Source organism: Lynx canadensis, chromosome B3 (genome assembly GCF_007474595.2).
Source record: "Lynx canadensis isolate LIC74 chromosome B3, mLynCan4.pri.v2, whole genome shotgun sequence".
In the NCBI taxonomy this organism is placed as follows: Eukaryota; Metazoa; Chordata; class Mammalia; order Carnivora; family Felidae; genus Lynx; species Lynx canadensis.
Window position 1 is genome coordinate 99,403,724 of NC_044308.2, and position 25,357 is coordinate 99,429,080.

The 25,357-nt window shown below is 42.3% G+C and overlaps 1 protein-coding gene across 3 annotated transcripts in view; it reads left to right on the forward strand.

The window, feature by feature from the left end:
* Positions 1-25,357, forward strand: part of GNG2 (G protein subunit gamma 2) — a 120,126-nt gene that overhangs the window by 67,132 nt on the left and 27,637 nt on the right. Inside the window, exon 1 of one of the 3 annotated variants that reach the window (XM_030319094.1) lies at positions 24,101-24,109. The exons of the other annotated variants lie outside the window; for them this stretch is intronic. The gene's annotated coding sequence lies outside the window, so the exon portion shown is untranslated. Of the gene's footprint in view, positions 1-24,100; positions 24,110-25,357 lie in introns of those variants that run through there. 3 annotated transcript variants of the gene reach the window in all.

Consider the following 25,357-nt stretch of genomic DNA (forward strand, 5'->3'; position numbering starts at 1 on the left):
GTGGTTTTCTTTTTCACAAAATAAAAAAAAAATAAAAAAAATAAAACTGAGCAGAGAAAATGTGAGGCACGAAGTAGGAAACTGTTGGAACCTGTGGGGTTTTTTTCTGCGGCAGGCCAGCAAAGTGCTGCCAGGGGAAGCCAGTGTGTTGCCTTTCCTGTGGAGGCCATCACGATGGTGCCCAGAGCCAGGCAGAGCTCTTCTGAAGGAGTTGCCTCCTGGTCTTAGGTCTTAAGTTAGACTCGTGTAGAGGTCATCAAACCTGGAGAAAAACTGAACCGTAGAAGTAAAGAGAGGGTCGGTTTACTGACTCAACATTTTTGACAGCTGTGAAATCGAATGGTTAATTTCACTTCTCTCCATACGTACATGATTATATATGTAAACTCATTTGCATTCTGTACTGGTAAATGTGTGTGTGTGTGTGTGTGTGTGTATGTGTGTGTGTGTGTGCGTGTATGTGGTTTAGATTTAAGTGAGAGGATATTTATTTGTGGGACTCGAAATGGATTTCATATTGCCTTCTTAAACTGCAAGAATGCAACCATGTGCCGGGATTAATATGGTAAAAGTTTCACTTTATTTTATTTAAAAATTACTTTACATTAAAGTAAACATAGAATGCAAAATGGATAAGAATGTAAGATAAAAATGCGATGCAGCCCTTGCTTGTGACCAGAAAGGCCCACAGATACCCGAAGGGCGTAGGTTTACTCTCCTCTCTCAGCCTTACCGAATACTCTGAGATATCTCAGCTTATAGATGGCCATGCAGGTCAGCAGGAATGGGCAACAAAAATCAGAAAGATTCTCTGCCGAGGGTCGCCTGGGTGGCTCAATCAGTCGAATGTCTGACTTCAGCTCAGGTCGTGATCTCATGGCCTGTGAATTCGAGCCCCACATCACTGGCAGTGCAGAGCCTGCTTGGGATCCTCTTTGCCCCTCTCTCTTCCTCTCTCTTTTTCTCTCTCTAAAAAAACAAAAGGGAAAAGAAAAGAAAAGAAAAATTCTCTGCCCAAAGATACATAAAGTCTCCACTCTCACTTTTATTCTATAATAATAAATTTATTAGCCTTTCAGGTTTCTCTTTTTAAAAGCATATGCCTCTTGATAGGTTTAAGGTGTTGGTCACTCATATCTTAATATGAATTAGCTTATTAGCTTTATCTAATTAATTACCTAACTAGCTTCCTGTCTTGAGTGGCTCGAAGACCAAATCAGAAACTATGAGTTCCTAACCTAGGGTCACTTAACTGTTTTGTGGATTAGAGCAAGGCGGTTCATTCATTTGAGTCCCAGTTTCCTAACCTGAATATAGGAAGGCTACCATCCGCTCTGCCATCACAGGACAGCTATGAAGTCAAAATGATGTAATTCACATGGAAGACCTCTATTAAATTATGAAGTACTATTTAAATATCAGTCATCACTGAATACTTTTAACTGAGATCAGTGGTACATCATCCTGGTTATTAATACATTTTAAGTTGAGATTAGTTAACAGATGAACAGGGATGTCACAGGGAGAGGGAATTTCGAATGATAAGACATTTGGGAAGATCAGGCCCACAGCATTGTCTCAGTGAGGGACTTCGGCATTTGAAAGTTTTACAAATCAGAGGAGGGAAGGGAGAGGAAAGAGGTGAGGAAATGTCGGAACACAGTTCTGTTCTGCAGTTAGGCATGGGAACCTCGAGGTAGAAACACCCTGATGGCTCCAGTTACTATCAAGGAAAAAGTCAATAGAAGAGGTTCATCTGAAATTGTTAGGCAACCCCCAAGACACAGACTATGGAGTTCCGAGTATAATATTTTTCAAAACAAGGATCTTCCAAAAGCATACAGAATTTAAAGTAAATACTGGTTCTGCTTAACTTTTAAAATATGTAATGATCTTGTCTACTTCTGATGATCCTGCCTGTTGTCTCTTTTTCAGTGTACGTCATCTAATAAGAGCAGTAACCATGTCCTGTATTCTATGCACGTACCATGTACTATGCATGTACTATGTACTAAGCACTAAGCACATACGATGAATGGGGCACTATTCTAGCACTAAGAACTACATAGTCTAATACTCCCACTTCACAGTTGACAGAACCGAGGCTGAGTATTTAGGAATTTGAGCAGTTGGCGTAGAAGATCCAACTGAAACCAGGTAGTGTGACCATAGAACCAGACAGATACTGTGTCTCCTTCCTCCCGACCGTTGGCATAGCCACTGGAGGTGAAGGAAGTAAAATGTGCAGAAGACAAGAAGTGCACAGAATCTGCTTCTGTGATCATCAGAGGACACTCCCTTCTTTGGGACCTGGTGCTCAAATTCTCCTATACGAGACTTGACGTTGAAGCCTTAAATATACTTGCAGCGGTAAGGATGGAGTAGGGCCAAAAAGGAAAGGGCTCCAAGGAAGTGATCAGTTGTCTTTTTGTTTTTTTTAAGCGAAATAAGGGTTTGAGAAGAACAGAGGTCCAGGGACACTGAGAATGTCAAGTGTCCATTTTTGTAAAGAAGCGCCCATTTCTTTTTGAGAAGTGAACTCTCAAAGCTGCTGTTAGCCGTGATAAGTCACACTGAGTTGTTTTTCCATCTTGCAAATCTTCCGAAATCACCAGTTTGACGTGCTGTTTGCTTCTCCCTCCAGGCTTCACCAAGGTGCGTCTCAATTTACTTAGAGACAAGTCACGAAGAACAAAGCCAAGTAGTGGACTTTTGGCCTTAACTTTAAAAAATATCCTCTCTTCCCTTCGAAACAAGTCACAGAAATTACAGGCAAAAGTAGATTCATAGGTAAGGGAAATGGCAGAAGTTTTACGTCTGACTCTAGAATGCGTTCTGGACTCGTCTTTTCAGGCACAGAGGGGTATGGCGGGCAGAAATGTGGGCCAAAGTTTGATGTTTCGGCACCCCAGGACAGACCCCAAAAGACCACTGACATGGAATGGTGTTTCCAACACTGTCCCTGTCGTAGATTTCTCGCTTTCTTTATTGGAGTCGACTTGACGCACGATGTTACATTAGGTTCAGGTGTGCCACTCAGTGATTGACCGAGTCCATGTGTCATGCTGTACTACCTCACAAGCACAGCCCTGTAACTGTCACCACACACTGCCCTTAGAATATCATTGACTCTATGCCCCATGCTGCACGTGATTACTGTTTTTGTTATCCTTTACCGACTTTTTTTAAGTCAATAAAAATAGACTAACATTTAGAGTCTAGGTATTAAAGTCATCAAAAGGCAATAATCTTGTTGAGAAGATACTCAGAGATAGGTGCCAGATATTTGCATTTCTTTGTCTTCAGGCTCATTCGTGTTCAATATCTTTTTACTAAAGGCCTGATCAATAATCACTGGAGTGTGTGTGGATACCTTTCATAAGCTCTTCATCAAACAGAAGGTTCTTGGAGGCAGATGGGACTGTAAATCGAGGCAAGTTGCCAAACCCACCTCAACTGGTTCCTTTCCTTGGGCTATTAATTAGAAAGGTCTTTCCCCACTCCTGGGCTGTGCTGGCCTTCTCATTGTTTGTCTCCCCTGACCATTAGCAGTTCTACTTGGTCAGATAATTCCATCTGAGTGCATATGCAGTCCAGCAACATGGTAAACAATTTTGTCTGGGATCGACTGTCTACCGTTTCTCTGGAACTGATGTCATTTTGAATTACAATCCCTACACTTCTTTTCTCTGTTCCCCTTTCCCAGTTTAATGGCATTAAAATTCTTCAAAAATCAGATTTTCTTTTGTAAGTAAATTTTTTTCAACGTTTATTTATTTTTGAGAGAGAGACAGAGACAGTGTGAGCAGGAGAGGGGCAGAGAGAGAAGAGACACAGAATCTGAAGCAGGCTCCAGGCTCTGAGCTGTCAGCACAGAGCCCGACATTGGGCTCAAACCTATGAACCGTGAGACTGTGACCTGAGCCGAAGTCAGATGCTCAACTGACTGAGCCACCCAGGCACCCCTAAGATTTTCTTTTATAATTTAGCATCTCCAGTTCTTTTAAGACCCAGCTGCCATTAGATGAAGAGTCAGACCTCCGAAGTTAGTCACGTGTGATTCTTTCTGTCATTGGCTCAAATTGTGATTCCACAGTGTCCCTTACACAGGTATTGCAAGGCAAGTTCATAGTTGTGCTTGACCAGAGTCTCCTTTTTTACCTTGAGCTTTATTGAGCTATAATTAGCACATGACATTGCATAAGTGTAAGTTGTACGATATGAAGGTTTGAGTCATGTATAAATTGCAAAATAATTACCACAAGAAGGCTAGTTAACACATCCATCACCTTACGTAATTACCCTTGTGTGTGTGTCTGTGTGTGCATGTGTGTGGTGACAGCATTTAAGATCTACTCTCTCAGCAATTTTCCAGTGTGTAATACAGTATTGGTAACCATAGTTACCATGCTGTACATTATATTCCCCAGAACTTATTCATCTTATAACTGAATGTTTGTACCCTTGGACCAACATTTCCCCCCTTCCCTGACCCCAGCCCCACAACCACCATTCTTCTTGTAGAGAAACTCTTATTTAACCTAACAGATCACTACATTTCACACTAGTTGTATAAACTAGTTTTTCTTTCTTTTTCTGGAAAAAAAAAATGGTTTCAATGCCCCTCCTAGGTGCTTCCATCATACACTGGGCTTTCTCCTTCCTGAGCACACTGGGCACCACGTTGAAATTGCTTTTTTATGGGTCTGTCTTACCTTTAGAGTGTATAGGCTCCTTGAAAATTGAGCTTATATCTGATTCCCTGGCTCCCAGCACTGCCTGGCACATAAATCTCTAGATTGTGCTGATATTTGATAGAAGAGTAGTGCCGGAGGGCTGGCAAGGTTTCTGTTTAATTGTCCAGTTAGATTAAATAAGGCCACCCAGATGTTAGGAAAAAATGATCTGTTATGTAAAGGAAGAGTGAACGTTTTTGAAACCAATATTCTGGCGTTCTTTGCAACTGATGGTAAGAAAGATGAACTGATCCCCTTGTGTCATTAGAATCCTAAGGGTTTGTCATGACACCAAAACGCTTCATGGAAACACCAAGTCTTCTCTGGAGTCCCTGTTGGGTGTTTGCCTTTTTTCAGTCTTTGTACCATCACAGTAAGTGGCGTGAACTGAACGATTGTCTCATATAAATCATGTATTCTTTGTTCTCATCAAACCATAGCTTCAGTAATCTTGAAAGACTACTATTAAAGATTCTGTTCTGTCATTTGTGCATATGTGGAACTCTTAGGAATAAGAGACATTTCACAAACACGTGGGGTTACTAACATTAGAGTTTTTAGGACCAAATCTTAGGAATTTCAAATGACTCAGTAATGTCAGAGTATTAATTAGATTTCTGTAAAATGAATCGGGCTCGCTTACTTAATCAGAAGTTGCCTGAATGACATGCCCAGCAAGTAAGCTGGCTTAGATACAGGGTTGTGTGTTGTTTCTCTTCCAGCTATTTTAAATAGCTGCTGTAATGGTGCCACTGGCTGTTTCCGTTCATCCCATTCCTATCTACCCCCAATGGAGGGTGCAGTTCATATCTGTGTGACCCATCAAACATTTGCTGAAGAAGGGATGCTGGGAATCCAGTCACTCGTGAAGCGGCCTTTCAAAACACACAGGGTTTCTGCAAATGAGTATCCATAACTCACCGAATTTTCTAGCAGCTCCAGCAAAATTTGCTTCTCCAAGCAAGGGAAAACATAAAGAAAGAATCAAGGCATTAGTCATGAATGTAAGCTTTATGTCCTAGAGCCACAAGTAATTGGGTGTGGGATGGGTTAATGAATATCCAAGTGTTGAAACTAAAAGTATGTCCACATCTTTTTCCTACTCATTATTGGTTTGATTTTCATGGAGATACTACCTAGGATGAGAGAAGACAGAATCCACTGGCCACAGGGACTTCCTTGATAATTGTGTGCTTGGTAGGGCAGAAAACATAAGGAAGACGGGAGACTGGCATTGAGAGAAGAGGCTGGCAGTAGTAATTGACGTAGGTTGCTCTGATGCCAGTTTGACAGGTAAATGAACATTCTTATGGGCAATTTAATGCCTCTGGAAAACTATTTGCTAGGATGGTATTCTCTGTTCTCATCAGGCAGAAGAAAAAGTAGCATCCTATTTTAAACTCACCAGTAAAAAAGCATCTATCTCTGGAAATTCCAGAATATGTTTCTATATGGATGACTAATCACCACCCCTGTCTGTGAAGTGTCCCACTCATCCTAGCCTCAGCCTGTAGACTGTGAAGAACCCTCAGCCAAGCACATAATGATACAACCAGGCACGAGTTGCCCTTCTGACTTTTTTTTTTAATTTTTTAAGTTTATTTTGTGAGAGAGAGAGAGAGCGCATGAGCAGGGTAGGAGCAGAGACAGAGGGAGAGAGAAAACCCCAAGCAGGCTCTGCACTGTCAGCACAGGCTCAATGTGGGGCTCCATCTCTCAAAGCATGAGATCATGACCTGAGACGAAACCAAGAATCAGGTGCTTAACAGTCTGAGCCACCCAGACACCCCTGCCCTTCTGCCTTGTGTGTCCTTCCTTTGGTATATTTGGTTAGCACACTGTACAAATATGGTTAGACCACTCTCATTTCTCTTCAGCAGGGTCAGCTTTGTTTTGTTGCAAGACCACAGACGTGCATGTTAAGTCCTGCCCTTCCATGTCCCTTGGTGATAGGGGACATAGTAATCGTGAACCTGACTAATCCATCACTACCATTAGCAAAGTGATTCTGGATGTCAGCTCTGTCCTTGCCCTACTTTATGGAAGAAGTTACTCATTTTCACAGGAAAGACCTAGTAAGAAATGGGATTCTATTTTGGGGGGTTTTCTAGTGAAAGTACTAGTTGTCAGAGACATAAGAATTGCCTTATAGTCACGACCTATGACCTTGGCAAGGTCACCTGATCTCTCTATTGTTTCTTCATCTGCAAGTCTGTTTCTGGTTTGTCTCAGAGGCGTTTCCCCCAAATAGTGGAAAATACAATATGAGTTCTTGAAGGTAACCTTCCACTATTATACTTATCATTCTATATTAATGGCCTAAAATTAAATGGAACAAATGAGCCTCAGGAGTATCTCTGACAAGTTAGCATCAAATCCCCTACCCCCCAGGTAAGGGCAATGTTTAGAAGTTCCAACAGGAAACCTGTTTTAAAGTTAACTTCCTGTAAGGCCTTTTTTTTTTTTTTTTTTTTTTTTAACGTTCCAAACTACCCAAGTTCTCAAGGCCCATCTACAAATAATCAATAGAAGCAAAACCCCTTCTGGGAAATGACTCTTTTGGCAAAGGCACTATAGGTGCCTCATTCACTTATTCTATAAATAGTTACTGGAAGCCACTAGTGATTCAGGCACTAGTGATTCAGCAGTGATCAAAACAGACTAATTTCCTGCGTTCATGGAGCTTGTATTTTAGTGAGCTACACTAAATAATGCAGGCAATGCACGCCATAAAAATAAAAATAAATAAAATATGTCAGGTGGTTATAAGTACCAAAGAAGAACATAAAGCTGGGTAAAGAGCATGAGAAGTGTTAGAAGCAAGGTATTGTTTTCAGGTCAGAGGAGGCCAGGGAAGGCTTGTGATAAGTTGATGCTTGAACAGACACCCAAATAAAATGAGGGGGTGAATTATGAGAAGAATATTCCAAACAGAGGCTTTGGGAGGTGCAAGGGCTCTGGGGAAGGAGTATGCTTCCTATGTTCAAACAGCAGCAAGGAGACACTATCGCTGTATTGGAATGAACAAGAGGAGATTAGTGGAAGGTGAAATTAGAAAGATGCCAATGGACTCTATCATTCAGCTCTTATAGACCATGAAAAGGCCTGAGCTTTTACTCTGAGTGAGGTGGGAAGCCATTGGAGAGTTATAAGCAGAGATCTGGCATCATTCTGACATACATTTTATTAACATACACTCCAGTTGCTATATGAGGAACAGACTGAAAGGGGCAGGGGCAAAATCAGGGAAGATAGGTGATATTGAAATGTTCAAGCAAGAAACAAAGGTGGTTAGGCCAGACTGGTAGCAGTGGAAGGGAGAAGAAGGGGGTTGGATTCTGGATATATCTGGAAGGAAGTAGTCAGGGATTTGTTGGGCGATTGGAGGTGAGCTGTGAGACAAAGAAGCAAGAATGTCCTCAACGTTTTTAATCTGAGCAACCAGAAGAATGGGGCTGCCATTGACTGCCATGAGGAAGATTGTAGGAAGAGCAGGCTTGGGGGAGAAAACTGAAAATTTGGTTTAGGACGTATCAAGTCTGAAATGCCTATTCCTGTGGAAAGGTTGACTAGGTAGTTGGGTCTAGAGTTCAAAGGCAAGACCGGTAATGAAAATATAAGTTTGAGAGATGTAAGCCAATGGATAGTAATTCAGCCGTGGGTCTGAATGAGATCATCTGGCTTGAGTGTAAACATAGAAAAATGCAAACACACTGAGACCTGGGGACCAAAGAGGTGAATAAAACCAAGAAGCGAGACTGAGAAGAAACTGACAGTAAAGCAAGACGAGAATCAAGAAAGACAGAAAATAACAAGTGTTGCAAAGAAGTGGAGAAATCGAAGCCCTTGTGCATTTCACTGTTGGTAGGAGTGTAAAATTATTCAACCACTTTGAAAAACAGTGTGGGGGTTCTTTAAAAAATTAAAAATAGAACTACCGTACGATCGAGCAATCCCACTTCCACGTATCTATCCAACAGAATTGAAAGTAGGATCTTGTGTATCCGTGTTTATAGTAGCATTATTCACAGTAGACAAGAGGTGGAAACAATCCAAGTGTCCATCGATGGATGAAGAGATATATAAAATGTGATATATGCATATGATGGAATATTAGCCCTAAAAAAAAGACAGAAATCCTGTCACATGCTACATTGTGGGTGAAATAAGCCAGTCACAAAAAGTCAAATACTGTGCAATTTCTTATTGAGAAATTATTGAGAAACACTTAGATGAGGTGTCTGAAGTAGTCAAACTCATGGAAACAGAAAGTAGAATTGGGGTTGCCAGAGGCAGGGGAGATGGGGACATGAGTTGTTTAATGGGCATAGAGTTTCAGTTTTGCAAGGTGAAAAGTTCACCTTGCTGGAGATTGGCACAGCAATGTGAATATACTTAACACTACTGTACTATGTACTTAAAAGATGGTTACGATGATAAATCCTGCCTTTTACCACAATTACGAATGAATGAATGAATGAATGAATGAATGAATGAGTCAGTCAGTTAGTCAAGGAAAAGCAGCATCCCTGGAGTCAAGTGAAGAATGTATATAAGGAGAAGGAAGCAATCCACTGCGTTAAATGCTGCCAGAAGGTGGTAGTAGCTGAATAATGGCCCCCAAAGATAGCAGGTCTTAATCCCTAGAATCTGTAGATGTTACCTTGTAAGCATAAAGAATCTTTGCAGATGTGATTAAGTTCTTGACATGGAATCATTATCCTAAATTATCTTGGTGAGCTCCAAATCCAATGATAAGTATCCTTACAAGAGAGACCCAGAGGGAGGTGCCACACAGAAGAGAAGGAGGCAATGTGACCACAGAGGCAAAGGCTGGAGTGACAGGGCCACAAGTCAGGGTTCGCCAGCAGCCACCCGAAGCTGGAAGAGGCTAGAAATGGATTCCTCCCTCAAGAGTCTTGGGGGAATCATGGTCCTGGTGGCACTTTGATCTCCTTCAGTGGAGGAGTGATTTTGAATTGCTATCCTCCAGAACTGTGAAAGAATACATTTCTGTTGTCTTAAGCTGTCGAGTTTGTGATTGTTGGTTACAGCAGCCACAGCAGACTGAAACAGAGGTCAAGTAAGATGAGGACTAAGACGTGTTCACTGGATTTGGAAAACTGGAAGTTGGGCCTGCTGCCGACCTAGACAAACGTCGTTTCTGTAGAGTAAGCGGAAGAGAACCCATTTGGAGTGGCCACAGGAAAAACATGGAGGAAGGGAAATGGATACAGTGAGGCTAGACAAGTCTTCCAAGTCATCTGTAAGAAACAGAAAAATGGGGTTCTTGCTGGGAGGGCATGCAAGGTCAAGGGACAGGCTTTATTGTTGTTTTTCTAAATATGAGAGATGCTTTGGCATGTTTGTATGCTGATGGGATTGCACCAGTACAGAGGAGAGGAAAACTGATGATGCAGGAGAAAATGAGAGAAAAAGGACAAGGGTCAAGTTCTTTAGTAGACAAGACGGGGCCAGTGCTGAAGTGAAGGGTCTGCTCACTTCAGCAGATATTAAAACTAAACAAAACCAAACCAGGGCATGAGCTGTTCATCCTCACGAGAGAAGAGAAGGCAGTAGTTATGAGTGGAGAAGTGCATGTGCAGGTGAGTGAGTGGGGTTGGTCATGAGAGAACATGGCTGTTCTCTTCTGGGTGCTGCTAGTTTTTCACTGAGATAAGAAGCAAGGTCATCAGCTGGGGATGAGGATGGGGACAGAAGGAGGTATTAGAGGTTTGAGGAGAGAGGAGAAGGTATGGGAAACGTCATTGGAAGTTGACTGAGGAAATGTGGAAGAAAAACTAGACAGCACTAAGGACCTCCTTAAAATTAATATCTGTGAATTTGTGGTTGTGTGTTTACTCAACACTCTTTAGCTGCTCAAGGCTAAGATTGAGAGTTGGATTCAATCAGGGGTGGGGATTTTGTCAGCTGGTATGACTGAGGGAGAAAGTGGCAGGATTGCTGTGAGTTTGAAGGGAGTGACCACACAATAGACCGTGAGATATAAACCTGGTATGGTGACACGTGAGAACATGAAGGTTTTGAGGAACAGGGAAAAGGAGGCAGGCTCAATAGATGGGTGTTCTGAATTTTTATCATCAGAGTATAGCAGGATTGATCTGGGAAGACAGGAAATGGACATGAGACAATAGAAGGCTTGAAATCTTCCTTTCAACCAACTGGGGACCTCTTGGTGTTAAGGCTTTTCCACATATTTGGCCACTTTCCTTGGACAAATTTCCAGTGAATTTTGGAATCTGAACTGACACTTAACTGTGTTGAGAAAATCCCAGAGGTGCGGGGTTCAGTGATACACTGACAGGAATGAAACTGTTAGTATCTCTACAATAACTAGCAGGAACCAATCATTCACCTCCAGATTCTTACTTTACAGAAGGTGAAACTGAGCCCCAGAGGGGTTTAAATGACTCATCTATGATCACTTGGCAAAGTTGAAACCCTACATCCAGACCTCCAGCCTCAGAATTCAGCACTCTATTCCCCCATGCTGATTCCCACATTTCCTTTGTGAACCTTGGTTCAGTACCTTGAGGTGCCCTGGATGTCAGCTCAGAAAGCATCTTCACAGCTCCCCTGCTTCCATGGCCCTCTGCCTTTCCCTTCACATTTCCATCCACAGATGCCACATGTACTAGAAAGAGATGGCCTCCAGAAAATTCCCTGGAGATCAACTCAAGTTTCTCCTACCATACAACATTAAACCTATTTTATTCCAGTGCAGAGATGTGCTCAGCAAATACTATTCACTCACTAATCAGGGCACCTTGTAGTCAAATTTGCCAGGTATTTACATTCTTTACAAAAATAGTAAAAAAATAAAAATAAAAATAAAAACTAAAGTGAGAAAATTAAGCCCAATTCCTCTAGCCTAAATAGATCAGACTGTTTCACTGTTGGGTACTGATCACCATGGCCTGGTGAGGGATCGGCAGAGGAAGCATGATAGTGTTTTTATGTCACCGACACCCCATCTCCCACCCCATTCCCTGATAGGGTTTTTCTAGTAGTGACCAGGCATGGGGGTAGATGTGGAATTTAGTGAGAAATCTGAAGAAATTTGAACACTTAAAAATTTTTTTTAAACTTTATTTATTTATTTTGAGAGAAAGAGAGAGAGAGAGCAAGGGAGCAGGGGAGGGGCAGAGAGAGAGGGAGAGAGAGAATCCCAAGCAGGCTCTGTGTTGTCAGCACAGAGCCCAGTTCAGGGCTTGAACTCATGAACCGTGAGAGCATGACCTGAGCCCAAACCAGAGTTGGATGTTTAACCGACTGAGCCACCCAGGTGCCTCTGAAGAAATTTGAAGCTTAATAATGCTTCTGATATTAGAAATACTCAGGAAACAGGTTTAAGTCCTTGGTTCTGACACTAGATGTTAGTGGTATTTTCTAAGGCAATTCATTTCTTTGCTCAGGCCCTCAAGTTTTGTTTTGTTTTTATCTGTGAAATAAGATCTTGGTTCAGTGGGTTTCAAATGCCTCATATTTAATCCCTCTTTAAGGGTTAGTGGCATACATTTGCAGAGGAGCCATATTGGAGCCATGTTTTTTAACTTGCTCATTCCTAGAAAAATCCTCACCCCTCATCCTGGATAGGCCTTCCTGTCATAAGCCCGCAGGGGCTGCCAAAACTGAACCAAACTTGTCAAGCAAAACACCGTGCTACCCGGGGCTCCAGACACTCAGCGGTATTTCCAAAGCCTGTGTCACAAGTGATTAAAGTGTGTTAAATCAGTGATTATAAAAAAGATTTGTTTTGGGTAGATGGTCCTGCAAGATAACTTCTGGGTCCTGCTAACTTCTGAGATTTCATAACTCCATGAACTCCGTATTAAGGAAGGTGAGTCAAGTTCTCAGCCTTTGCTTTCCTAGAACTGTTCTCGGTACCTGGGGACTGATCTCAGAGGTGTTTATTCTGTGAGACCAGGCTAGAAAAGGAAGAAAGTGAGCAGACACTGTGGTTAAATAAGCTCCCAAAAATAGTATCTGCAATTGAAGTGGTTTGGGGATTATACGTACACAATTGTCAAACTCTTTCATTGGCACATTAAGAAAGAGTGAACTTTAATGTGTATGAATTATATCGTAATAAACTTGACTTTAATTTTAAAAAAAACCTGAGGGGCACCTGAGGGGTTCAGTTGGTTAAGTGTCCGACTTCGGCTCGGATCATGATCTCACGGTTCGTGGGTTCGAGCCCCACGTCAGGCTCTGTGCTGACAGCTCAGAGCTTGGAGCCTGCTTCGGATTCTGTGTCTCCCTCTCTCTCTGCCCCTCCCCAGCTCATGCTCTGCCTTTCTTTCTCTCAAAAATAAATAAAAACATTTAAAAATAAAAAAATTAAATTAAAAAAACATTGCATAAAAACAGTATCTATGGGGCACCTGGGTGGCTCAGTTGGTTGAGCATCCAACTGTCGATTTCAGCTCAGATCCTGATCTCGCAATTCATGAGGTCGCAGAGCCTGCTTGGGATTCTCTCTCTCCCTTTCTCTCTGCCCCACACACGTGTGTTCTCTCTCTCTCTCTCTCTCTCTCTCTCAAAAATAAATATAAACTTAAAAAATAAAAGTATCTGTAAGATGGTCTCCTGGTCCCCAAGTCAACATTTCCGACTAATTCCTTTACCTTTTGGAGACAGCAAGTAAACCACTGTGCCATGGAAAAGGGTCCCCTTCTTGATTCTCCTTCCCTCCAACCCAGGGTGTCTTCAGGATAATCAGTGTGGGCAAGAGTTGTCTGTGTCCTTACTTAATGATAAAGTAAAAGAAAGGGTTACTTGTTCCTTCATCTTGGATTTCTTACATTCTTCCTCTAACACAGTCCTTATAATCAAAGGGATATTGGCAGGGCAATTTATTTTATGTACTTAGAGCAGGAGTTGTAAAAACAGTATTGTTTAGAAGAATAAAAACTGGCTCGGCACGACATATCAGAGATGTGTAACAGCCTTAAAAGATGATATAGAATTTGACAGTTGAGTCATTGGGAAACATTAAAATAACTTCATTCTCTTAAAGATGAATGTTGGGGGGGGTGGATAAATCTTGCAGTGTGCATGATGGGAAAACATCTCAGAAAGTCAGCATTTATGCAAGCCCCAGCAAATTGTGTATGTGTACTAGTTAATATTATCTTCCCAACATAATACCACACACCAAAAAACAAATCAGCATTAGAGACTGGAGAGAGGTGGGGCACCTGGATGGCTCAGTCAGTTAAGCGTCTGACTTCAGCTCGGGTCATGATCTTGCAGTTTGTGAGTTCAAGCCCCACATTAGGCTCTGTGCTGACGGCTCGGAGCCTGGAGCCTGCTTCCGATTCTGTGTCTCCCTCTCCCTCTGCCCCTCCCCCACTCGCACTCTGTCTCTCTCTTTCTCTCTCAAATATAAAATAAAACATTTTTTAAAAATTTAAAAGAAGTTGGAGAGAGGCACTTGAAAAATGACTGTGTGGGTTCATTTGGTTGTCTCTTGATGGTACATCACAGGGGATCTGTGCTTTCTGAAGCTCTGTGTTTTTCGAGTTTCTAATGATGGCTGTATATTTCTTTTCAACATTGAAATATTTTTAAAGTAAAAGAATTTTAGTCTTTACTTTTTTAATATTTAAAAAATAGTTTAAAAAGCAAGTTTGAGAACCTGTGCTCCTTACTGTCTCTGACTCTAACAAAAGGGAGGGGCACCTGGGTGGCTCAGTCAGTTAAGCGTCTGACTTCAGCTCAGGTCATGATCTCACCGTTTGTGGGTTTGAGCCCCACGTTGGGCTCTGTGCTGACGGCTCAGAGCCTGGAGCCTGCTTCAGATTCTGTGTCTCCCTCTCTCTCTGCCCCCCAACCCCCCGCTCATACCCTGTCTCTCAAAAATAAATAAATGTAAAAAAAAATTTTTTTTTAAAAATAAACTAACAAAAGGGAGCCAAGGTCTTCTGTGCCACATTTTCAGGACTGTGGCCTCACACTGGGTTTCTGCCTGAGCCAGTGGTGGCTGCCGGGTGGGGGAGGGGATGTGAGGCCACTATGACAAAGGAGCTTTTTCAGCATCAGACCGATGTTTACGCTCTCAAACGGTGTGTTTGCGTAACTTTGCAACTGTGAAGAGTTGTTGGTGATTTACGTGTTGCCAAGAACAACCCAGATTGCGCGTGGTTTACCTCAGGATCTGTCTCTTTCTTGGCAGCAGCCAGGCAACGGTGAGAAGGAGGTTCAAGTCACAAGCTTATCTTTTGCGCCAGTTGTGTGGGGATGCTTAAAGATCAGATGAGATGAAGAGCCTGGGAGGTGCCCTTTTAGGGACTGTGCTCCAGGAGCCCATCTGCTCCCAAACAAAAGCCGCCGTTAGCAATTTGTACTGAGGAGCAACTCTTTGGTGGGGCTGCATGGGTGATACTCTCCTCCAGGGACTCACCCTCATAAGTAGCAACATTTACTGAAGCATCTAATATTTACAAGCTGGGTGCTGGGGATGCTATATGGGGGACTTGCATTCATTTAATGAGTATTTATTGAGCACCTACTGTGAACACAATAAGGTCTTTACTCTTAGTTTGCATTTAGGGGAAGAGAAAGATGGATGATCTACTGATTAATTCAGTAACTTCAGATGGTTATAATGCGTTCAGGAAAATAAACAGGGTGATGTGCTCCGAGAACGACGGGCTAAATGAAGCACTTTAGGTAATGTGATCATCAGGAGACTCGGCAGTTGAACGTCAACTCTAAGGAGAAAGCGGCAGTCATGGGCAGTACCACGCAGGGCAATGCAGCTTGGCAGACAGGGGAAACAGCAAGTGCAAGGGCCCTGGGGTGAAACCTGTCTTGGCCTGTTCGGCCCGTAAAGACAGACAAACTTTGGAGATAGAAGAGTGGGTTTAATAAATGTTTATGGGAGGACGCCTGGTAGTAATTAATGAAGCTAGTAATTAATAATGCCAGTCACCATGCCATTTATTTAAAAGGCTCAAGAAATGGCTTGGTTTATATTAGCACAGGCTTCTGGGTTGGTATGAGTTTGAGGGACTGAGGATGTAGTCGACGTAGTAGGTAGTTGCTGAGGAAGGTTTCTCAGAGGAAGAGAGGCTAGAGTCTGAAAGATAAGGTGTGCGTGAGGGAATGAGAGACATGGCGAAATCATGGCTGCCAGGGGCATGTGCTGTGTTGGGAGAAAAGAGCCGAAGTTTAGGGCTGGTGATGTGGGGTAGCAGCATGCACTGTAGGTTTTAGTGCAAAATCTGCTATGTATGCACAGATGGTCTGCTGGCCTTTACATACAGGAAATAGGCCTGAGGAGGAAGCAGAAGACAATGAGCCTCGGGTGCTTAGCTTGCAGGTTTATTCTGTGCCCACAGAAAACCTTTACAAATGCTGTAGGTGGATGTGAGCCTTTCCCTCCAGAAGATACCGGTGAAAGATAGCACCTTCTTAGAATTATTGAGGTAGCCCACAGGGTTCTCACACATGCACTCAGTGACCGGTTTCCATAGAAACTTACTATGTATAACATGTGCATGTACTTTGGAGCCACACACATGAGACAATAAACCCCCGTTTACTGATTTGAAATCACAATTGATCTTCAAAGAATCGTCATCTCTTTAATAAGTTGGCAATGCAAATTAGAAATTTCAGAATTGGATGTAGTTTTACCCACCCTTCCCTCCCAAAAGAGATCCCCTCTGCTTTGGACTGTTTGTTGAGTTCTTGCTTATTATTGAGTTCTTAATTAATAGAGTCACCGTTGGTCATAATCATAGATTTTTCCTTTTGCCTTTCTTAGTCTCTGATTCCTTTTTCATGTTCCTTGTGAGGATTGCAGATTCTGCATGTAATGTTTCTAGGTTACAGAGCTTAGTAGTTGCTCAGTAAATGGTGGTGATCATTCTTTATTCATGCCTTTTCCTTGTATAGCCCTCCATAATTTATAACATGCTGTCACAAACATTAGGCACACTTGTGCAATCCTGCAGTCCAGTTGAGCCACTGAGTGGTGACTCAGTGACTTTCCCACCAAAAAACAGCTAGGAGTGCCATAATGGATTAGAATTCAGGCCTACTGTCTCCTAGTACCTGTTTTTCTACTCTTGTACCACCTGTCAATTACATCTCAGGAGGTATCCCTAGACAATACAGTGATAACAAACTTCGGTGGAGGGGGTCCAGTTCTTCCTGGGGAAACTGCATTGAGGAGCTCAGCCTAAGGACCTCTGGTATCACCGTTTTGTAAGCCTAAGAGTCCATTTGAGCAGAGGCAAGGAGGCGCAGGCAGGCAAGTCTCCCTGGGTTCCAGGGGTTGCCTAAGGCTTGAGATCCACTGAGGATTTAGAATTAAAGCAGTGTTGTTGTTTTTTTTTAAAGAGAAATTAATTAACCAATAAATAATTTCCTACAAGGAGGCAGAAGGCCACTGCCTGCCTGTCAGATCCCCCTTGCCTGCTGTTCTGGAGCATTAGACATCAGTAGGGTAACAGAGCCATTTCTATGGAAACAAGCTCATTATTCCTCTTTTGTTGGAACCCTACTGGTTCACGGTCTAGGCTTCCTTTTTTTTTCTCTTTCTTTCTTTCTTTCTTTCTTTCTTTCTTTCTTTCTTTCTTTCAGAAAACCCAACATGTACCATACGAAATACAAATCTTTTTTTCCTGGGAGCAAACAAAGCCCATCTAACATCTGAGAATGCCCACTCCCATTTGTGGATACAGCCATTTCATCATCCAAGGCTCAGAGAAAAACTAAAACTTCCATGTTGTTTTTAAGTTGCAACATGGCCTATTCATTTCTGTTGCATTTTACAAAACCTGTGAAATCTATGACTTTCAGTCAACATTTTTCAAAGGGCTATGTTTTTGTCAACGTCGTTAAAAGCAGCTGACCAATGATGCTCTTTCCAAGCAGAAGACTGCATCTCACAGAGATGTTTCAAAAACAGCAGTTTACTGGAAAGCAGAGGGCGGTCATTTCAGATAATGGTTTCTGGCACCCGACTAAGGCGGGGAAGCTGTGTTGTGTCTTAACTCTCCACCTACAAGGCATAGACGGCCCCCATGCAGATTTGAAGGAAATCAGACGCAATCCTGTCTTTCTCCCGTTTGGTAAGTGGCAACGTCACAGCAGAACCACATGGAAATAGTCCAGGGTGGATTTTAAGTGGATATGTTGTTCCCTCGGTTCATGTTCTTCCCTATTGGCCCATAGCTTCCATACCAGATCTCGTTCGCATTAGCTCTCCCTGTAGCTACACAGATTGTAAAAATTGCTGTTGTGTTTGTGAAAATGGCCGAACATAAACCACAGTCCCCAGATTAGGATCAGTCTGCTGTATCTAAAAATGTGAATTGAGAAGGGCTGGAAGAACATCTTTCCCTGGGGTGGGGGGGGGGGGCTTGCTTCAGAAATACCCCTTTCTCCAATGTTCTGACTTAATCCCAGCCTTGATTTCCTTCAGCTAGGGAGGCAGTGCTTACTTCCCTGGAGTTGTGAGGATTAAACAGGAAGCTGGCCCAGGGCCTGGCACATGGCAAGCCCTTGGTTTATAAGCTAATACTCATTTTTAGTATGCGTTTCTGGTCCTCTGATAAAAGAACAGAGCTTTTGGCCTCGAAGATCAAATTCCTGGAAATGAGAAGTACTGAAAGAGAGAGGAGGAAGGGGAAGGTGCTTGGGAGACTCCTGTTTTGTTTTATTTACAAATCCATACTTAGCCAGCATTGTGGGGTCCAGCTCTCTGCATTCTGGCTTCCCATAAACTCCCTGGGTCTCCACAGGGGAGGCTATCTTCTTGTGCCTCCTCTCCCTTCGCCCCCCTCCCCTCACTGGCTCTCCTTCTCTCCCTTCCCCTATTCAAATGCTAACCAGTGCCCCAGGGTCCAATATTACTTCACATCTTCCCTCCCCAAGCGCTTCCATGCTGAGGTCTGTGTGGACCTACCTTGCCCTCCCCCTTTCCTGACACCTCCCTCCCCATTCTCACCTTCTTTTCATTTGCTACCCACCCCCCACCTCCACACCGCTGCTTAAAAATGAACAAAGTAAAGGCCAGTGAGGAAACCAGGACGTTGTGACATCCCAAAGATATCTTTGTGCCCTCTCCAATTGTTGAAACACATGATTGGGAAAGAGTGAGCATGTGAGGTGGATTCCAATCCTGAGACCCTAGGGCTTGAACTTGTGGAGGGAGAAGCAACAACCTTCACAAAGAAATCCTCTATTGATTTAAACTATCCCTAGTGGTGGGCGAACTGAAAAGAAATTAGTGTTTGCTGATTAGTGGAGATCGTAATGTGCTATTTTGGTATTTTCAGGTCAAAGTGGCCAACTGGTAATAGAGATATGTGACCAAAAAGTTTCCTGAAACCTGGCGGGCTGTTTTACAGTTATTATTTGATTCTCACTACAGCCACAACTCAGAAATTCACTCATGATCTGACTGTGAAGGCCCGTCCCTGGACTCTTTGTATACCTACTCTAATCAATTTGGTGATGCGTTTTGTGACTCGTTACAGAATTAATTAGAGTAGGGATCCAAAAAAGCAAAAAACCCAAAAAAATAAGTTTGGCAAAATGACCAAGCTAAATTTGTGTTGTGGAACAAACAAAGTAGACATTGATCGAGGTGACTAACTGTGGCAGCTCTGGAGAATTCCAAATTGAAATTGTTAGAAATTGGGCCTCTAATTCAAAAGCAACGAACAACCACTCATCCATGATACCAGCTACCTGACAAATGAGAATAATAAAAGATGTCATCAAGTGACAGGAGACTGCAAGCCTCTGATTTGTTTTCTAGACCTAGAATTGTTTGTTTTATTGCCGTGTAATCCTAACCCTCGAATATACAAAACAAGTAAATCAAGCCCCCTTATCACCAATTGCAACTATCAAAACATAGTTCTGAGAAACACACAGTTGTAATGAAAATGAAAGACCATGCAGGGAAGCCGCCTGCATGCCGTGCTTAAAAAACACCAAGTAGAGCATGAGAAAAATGGAATCCACCACAATTAACCTCTACTCTCTAAGGCAAAGATCTCATTATCCAAACATTTATTTATCTTTGTGCCACAGAAATAAGGAGTTGTGTTTCTACTCCCAAGACTAAATGACAAGAAAATGTATGGTTTCTTAACAGAAGAGTTCCTCCTGAAAGAAATGAAAATGCTGGATGTATTTTTAGAAAAAGAAAACTCATCTAATGGTTATTATTCTATAACAAGCCTATCTCTCATGTTCAGGGGCAGGGACGCTCCTCTCATCAGTAAAAAGCATAAAATGCCTTCTGTATTAGTCTCAGGCTTGGAATTCAGGTGGGATAATTAGGACATTCTTGCAGAGTCCTACCAGTCTCTCACACAAACTCTAGAATTGTTCTAGGGGCTTTGGTTGTTTGTTTTCTTTTTCCTCACTGGCAAATATGACCCAGCATAATCTCATTCCACCCGCACATTGCAAGAGATTGTGCCCTCTTTCAAATCAGCAGGGACCAAATATCCATAAAGCATAATAATGCTAACAAGAATTATGAGCACTTAACACTTATTCATCCCTTTGAAGGTAATCAGGATCCTAAGACATAATATAAAAGCCAAGTTGGTTGAAACTTTCCTTGTGGATTACTTTCTTTGAGCAGATTTTTCATGCATGGATCTATGGCTTGTGTGTGTGTGTGTGTGTGTGTGTGTGTGTGTGTGTGTGTGTGTCCTTTCTCATTGAGAGACGAGGAACAGCACAATTCATTGTTGCCTGGCACTCTGCAGGGCATTATAGTTTCTGCCTCTGCTCACTAAATGCCACTGGCGCCCCTAATTACTGTCATAACTCAGGCCACCCTCACACATTTCCAAATGCTTCCTAAGGGGTGGCACTTTCCCTGGTTGAGAACCTTTGCCAGCGAGACTTGGAGAATAGATTGAATCCCATTCGGAATTTCCAGAGGGAAGACTGTTGGAATTTTGAAAAGAGATCTTGGCTGTGGAATTCTGAAAGAATTAATCTGCAGTATTATTGTTCTCTGATTCAAATTCAGAGATGTATAACCACCCATATTTTAGGCCATAACTTGGTTGCCAGATGATGCAGCACTTTACAGGTGCTACCAATTGCTGGGCTGAAGACAGCTGGCTGGACCAAAGAGTGTCACTCCAGCACTACCCAACCTTGGATCATCACCCCAGCTGATTCCCAGAGATCTTTTGAGATTCCAGAAGTGACCCCAGGAATCCAGAGTTTCCCCCTGAGAACCAGATTCTGGCTCTGTTTCCCTCTGCCTCACTGATTTCTAGAAGAGTTAGAGTCCACAGCTGGTTGCATCGTGGAGGTGGGCTTCTGATGGTTCCAGGGACAGGCTGCACATCACAAGGCAGCCCAAAGACTGAGCTGATGGGGTGAGGGAGGAGCAGTGTATAGAAGTTAATCACCCTCTCTTTTTAACTAACAGTTTTTTGTTTGTTTTTAAGAGGTGTGTGTCTTAAAGCTTTGTCTACATGATCTTTTCAGCAGAATTTTACTTTTCCTTTTGGCTATTTTAGTGGTTGGTATACTCAAACCATTTCCTTCCCTCTTAAAATAATTTCTGCCCAACTTCAGTAAGATGTAAAATGAAACAGGAACATTAGCAAAGGATATCTGATATGCATCTATGCTTCTGCCTAAGCACTTTGTCAACACTTTTCTTGGCCCGATATGCTCACAATGTGCAACACCTTTTTCTCAACAACACTTCTCATGGCATGCAGTCCCTGTCAGCTCAGGTAGAGATGAAAGACAAAAGCTTTTGTCTTCCCCATTAGGAATCTGTGGTGTAACGTTTACATACACTAACAATGAATAGTCTTAAAAGGATATTAAGTAAAAAACTCCATTTGACAAGAATGTCAAAACTACTAAAATATTGGAACACCTGGGTGGCCCAGTCAGCTAAGCAACTGACTTTGGCTCAGGCTCGAGCCCCACATTGGGCTCTATGCTGACAGCTTGCAGCCTGGAGCATGCTTTGGATTCTGTGTCTCCCTCTCTCTCTGCCCCTCCCCCACTCACACTCTGTCTCTCTTTCCCTCAAAAATAAATAAAATTAAAAAATAGTAAAATATTGGGGTGCCCGGGTGGCTCAGTCGGTTGAGGGTCCGACTTCGGCTCAGGTCATGATCTCACAGTTCGTGAGTTCAAGCCCCGCGTCAGGCTCTGTGCTGACAGCTCGGAGCCTGGAGCCTGCTTTGGATTCTGTGTCTCCCTCTCTCTCTCTGCCCCTCCCCCGCTCATGCTCTGTCTCTCTCAAAAATAAATAAACATTCCAAAAAATTTTTTAAAAATAATAAAATATTTAGGGACTCACTTAGAATAGAGTTAACTTAGGAATAGAGAGCCCAGAAATAAACCCTCACATATATGGTTAAATGATTTTCAACAAGGGTGCAAGACCGTTCAACTTGAAAAAGACAATCTTTTCAGCAAATGGTGCTGAGAAAACTGGCTATCCACGTGCAAAAGAATGAAGTTGGACCCTTACCCAACACCCCATACAAAAATTAACTCAAAATGCATCAAAGACATAAACGTAAGAGCTAAAACTATAAAGTTCTCAAAAGAAAACATAGGGCAGAAACTTAACAACATTGAATTTTATGACTTCTTGAATATGATGCCAGAGGGACAGGCAACAAAAGAAAATTGGACTTTATGAAAATTAAAAACTCTTGTGCATCAAAGCACACTATTAACAGAGTAAAAAGACAATCTGTTAAATGAGAGAAAATGTTTACAAACCCCGTATTATCTGGTACAAGATTAATATCCAAAATATATATAGAACTCCTAAAACTCAACAGCAAAAAACCTGATTCAAAAATGGGCAGGGGCATCTAGTTGGCAGTTGGTTAAGCATCTGACTCCTGATTTCAGCTTGGGTCGTGATCTCACAGTTTGTTGGACTGAGCCCCGCATCAGGCTCTGCGCTGACAGAGTGGAGCCTGCTTGGGATTCTCTCTCCCTCTCTCTCTGCCACTCCCCCCCCTCTCTTGTTTTATCTCTCTCAAAATAAATAAACTTGAAAAAAGATGTGCAAAGAGGGGCACCAGGCTGGCACAGTCAGTGGAGCATGTGACTCTTGAACTCAGGTTTATGGGTTTGAGGCCCATGCTGGGTGTGGAGATTACCTAAAAATAATAAAACATTAAAAACAAAAACAAAAAGAGGCACAGGACTTGGAATAGACATTTCTCCACAGGAGATCTACAGATGGTCAATAAGTACATGAAAAGATGCTCATCATCACTAATCATTAGGGAAGGCCAATCAAAAACACACTGAAATACCACCTCACACCCATTAAGATAACTACTGCCAAAAACAAAAACAATGGAAAATAATGAGTATTGGGAAAGTTGACAATTTGGATCCCTTGTGCACTTTTGGTGAGAATGTAAAATGGTATAGCTGCTAGGAGAAATAATATGGCTCTTCCTCACAAAGCTAAAAATAGATTGGCCATATGATCCAGCAACTCTACTTTGAGGTGTATACTCGAAAGAATTGAGATAGTTGTACACCTATGTTTATAGCAGCATTATTCATGGTAGCTAAAACATGGAAGCAATGGACGTGTCCATCAATAGATGAATGGGAAAACAAAATGTGGTATGTACATGTAGTGGAATATTATTCAGCCTCAAAAAGGAAGGTGATTCTGATTCATGCTATAATGTAGATGAAACTTGAGGACATTATGCTAAGTGATATAAGCCAGTCATAAAAAGATACTCTATGATCCCACTTCTACGAGGCACCTAGAGTAGCCAAAATCATAGAAACAGAAGGTAGAATAGTGGTTTCTAGGGCTAAGGGGAGGAAATAATGGGAGTTACTGTTTACTGGGTACAGAGTTTCAGTTTTATAAGAAGAGAAGGGTTCTGAGTGTTTGTGTGCATGTGCACCTACGCACACGTGACGCATTGTCCAAATACATCAAGCTTGGAAGACAGGCTAACTTTTCTTACCATAGCCACTTTTTAGGAAAACATCCTTCTTTGGAACACTGGTCTAGGACTGTGTATTGCTTTCTATCTCCAGGAGGGGGATGTTATGGGAAAGCAACTGGATACACAAAAGAAGAAAATGCACAGAGCGATTCCAAAAGTGATACTAGACTCTGTTGGGTCATATGGTAAACCAAGAACATTGATGCTGTATCTTCCTCAAACGAAAACGAAAACCTGTGTTTACTTTTACTCTTAAGTCCATTTAGGTTTCAAATGTGTTTTCTTCCCAACATTTTCAGACTTGCATCCTGCCCCATCCCTCTTCTTTTTCCATCTCATTCCTCACCTCCCCACTTCTCTTTTCTGTTTGTACAGGGGTCTTCTTCCATGGTAAGTAGAATGAAGGCCCCCCAAAATGCCCATGTCTCCATTCCTGGTATGTGTGAATATGCTACGTTATATGGCAAAGGGGAATTAAAGTTGCAGCTGGAATTAAGGTTGCTAGTCAGCTGACCTGAAGATGGGGAGATTGTCCTGGATTATCTAGGTGGGCCAGGCGTAAATTAGTTCTTGCAGAAGGGAGCAGAGGAGAGTCAGAGGGAGAGATGACAACAGAAGAGGTCAGAGTGATATGATATGAGAACAACTCAACTCACCTTTGCTAGCTTTGAAAATGAAGGATAGGGCCAAGGAACACCAGTAGTAGCCCCTAGAAGCTAGGAAGAGGCAAGAAAACAAATTTTCCCCTAGGGCCTCCAGAAGGAATACAGCCCTGCTGACACCTGGATTTTAGTCCAGTGAGACCTATTTCAGACTTCTGACCTCTAGAGCTGTAAGATAATAAATTCCTATGATTTAAGCTCCTATATTTGTAGTAATGTGATACAGGAGCAATAGAAAACTCAGACATTTTCTGTCTCAGTCTCCTTGGGACAGCCATAGCTTTCCCAAGGAACATGAAAAGGCATTAGGACACAGACTTTCCTAGATATTCACATGAAAATAATGGGTCATTTACTCAGTGGCAGATCTGTTGTCCAAGAGCTGAAAAACTCTTAATAATGGTGGTGTAAACAAAATAGTACTTATTTCTCTTTACATAACCAGGTCACAACTGGTATTGTGGCTCTACAGTGTCAGTAAGCACCCGGATCTTTCCTTCTCACCCTGGTGTGAAACCTAACAGTTCAAGATGGAGCACTATAGCCAACAAGACTGTCTTCTAGGCCAGTAGCAGGAGGAAAGGGAGGCAAAGAACACACCCCGCTCCCTTCAAGGGCACTTCTGCCTATATCTTATTGGCCAAAACTTGGTCATAGAGCTATAACGGCCTGCAAGGGAGACCAGAGAATATATATTTCAGTAAAGTCTGCCCAGCTAAAATTCAGGGTTCTTGTGGTCTCTGTTAAAAAGGAAAAAAAAAATTGTCATTAGTAATGAAGAGGAGAAGCAGTATTTGACTATGTGGAGGCAAGCTGTGGTCTCTGACACAAGTTGCTACGTAATCTGGTTTAAATTCAAGGGCAGAAGAATAGCTGGCCAGACTCCCAAAGCTCCCTCAGGGCCAATGAGTATTTGATAATTCTGTGATAATTTGTATTCTAGTGTGATAAATTCTAATTCAGAAGAAATGTTAAC